This window comes from Syngnathus floridae, unplaced genomic scaffold (genome assembly GCF_059516105.1).
Source record: "Syngnathus floridae isolate MCC-2025c unplaced genomic scaffold, RoL_Sflo_1.0 HiC_scaffold_264, whole genome shotgun sequence".
NCBI classification, from domain to species: Eukaryota; Metazoa; Chordata; class Actinopteri; order Syngnathiformes; family Syngnathidae; genus Syngnathus; species Syngnathus floridae.
The window spans coordinates 32,356-34,033 of NW_028284234.1; the positions used below are offsets into that span (position 1 = coordinate 32,356).

The window sequence follows — 1,678 nt, forward strand, 5'->3', positions numbered from 1 at the left end:
GATCCCCCCAGTGCCGACTCAACTCCGCATCCTGGCCGCAGCGAGATACCGTCGGGTTGCGGCGCCCGAGTCTGACTCGGGACGCGCGCTTCTTCCTTCGGACCACAGCGTACGTGCCTCGCGCGGGCAAAGTCGCCGGCACAGCGCCGCGCCCCCTCGACCAAGCGAGCCTCAGCCGGGCCGCGACGACCGAGTCTGACTCGGACGGAGCGCAGCTTCCCGCCTGGGTCACCGTGACGAGTCGCGGGCGGCCGTCGCCCTTCCCCCGGACCCCGCCGTGTTCCCTCGCGGTTGCTCCTAAGCCGCCTGCTCGAGCCCAACCGATGTGCCACCCCCGTTGCCGAGTTCGCTCTCCCCGAGCTCGTCTCCCCGTCAATACCGTTCCGTGACCGTCCCGCCGCGCGGCGATCCGCTCTGCCCCAGCGCCTTCCGGCCAGCGTCCTACGGGTCTGATCTGGCCACAGCACGAGCGCTCGGCAGACAAAGCGGCGTCGCGCGGGCGAGGTCGGCTCCGGAGGCAGCGACGGGACGCGACCTGCTCCCCGCGGAGACGCTTACGGAGCGCGGCCCGGCTCCTCTCGTTACGGCGAAGGTATAGGCAGAGGCCGTTTGGACCCGTGCCGGCCGGAGGGCGTCCCCACCCGCCAGGCTCGCGAAGACTTTGTGCAGTGGCACCATGCCCCCGCTGTCGCGGTCGGCGAACGGAGAACGTGGCAGACCCCCGCTCGGCCGAGCAAGGTGAACTACGCATGGCAATTGCGTCAGCCCACCGCCCCCCTACCTGGTTGATCCTGCCAGTAGCATATGCTTGTCTCAAAGATTAAGCCATGCAAGTCTAAGTGCACACGGCCCGTACAGCGAAACTGCGAATGGCTCATTAAATCAGTTATGGTTCCTTTGATCGCTCCACTGTTACTTGGATAACTGTGGCAATTCTAGAGCTAATACATGCAAACGAGCGCCGACCTCCGGGGACGCGCGCATTTATCAGACCCAAAACCCACGCGGTGCCCGGGCGCGCGGGCCAAGGGGTCGCGGCGCTCGCGCCGCGGCCCTCCGCGCGTCCGGCCCGGCCTCCCTTGGTGACCCTAGATAACTTCCAGCCGATCGCCGGCCCTCCGCGGCGGCGACGTCTCATTCGAATGTCTGCCCTATCAACTTTCGATGGTACTTTCTGCGCCTACCATGGTGACAACGGGTAACGGGGAATCAGGGTTCGATTCCGGAGAGGGAGCCTGAGAAACGGCTACCACATCCAAGGAAGGCAGCAGGCGCGCAAATTACCCACTCCCGACACGGGGAGGTAGTGACGAAAAATAACAATACAGGACTCTTTCGAGGCCCTGTAATTGGAATGAGCACAGTCCAAACCCTTGGGCGAGAACCCATTGGAGGGCAAGTCTGGTGCCAGCAGCCGCGGTAATTCCAGCTCCAATAGCGTATCTTAAAGTTGCTGCAGTTAAAAAGCTCGTAGTTGGACCTCGGGACGCGAGCTGACGGTCCGCCGCGAGGCGTGCATCCGTCTGTCCCAGCCCCTGCCTCTCGGTCCGCCCCCGGGATGCCCTTAACTGGGTGTCCCGCCCGGGGCCCGAAGCGTTTACTTTGAAAAAATTAGAGTGTTCAAAGCAGGCCAGCGCCGCCTTGCATACCGCAGCTAGGAATGATGGAATAGGACCCC

General features: G+C 64.1%; 1 pseudogene; it reads left to right on the plus strand.

The window, feature by feature from the left end:
• Positions 1-778: 778 nt before the first annotated feature.
• On the plus strand, positions 779-1,678 carry LOC148377281 (18S ribosomal RNA; annotated as a pseudogene; the record flags this gene model as incomplete).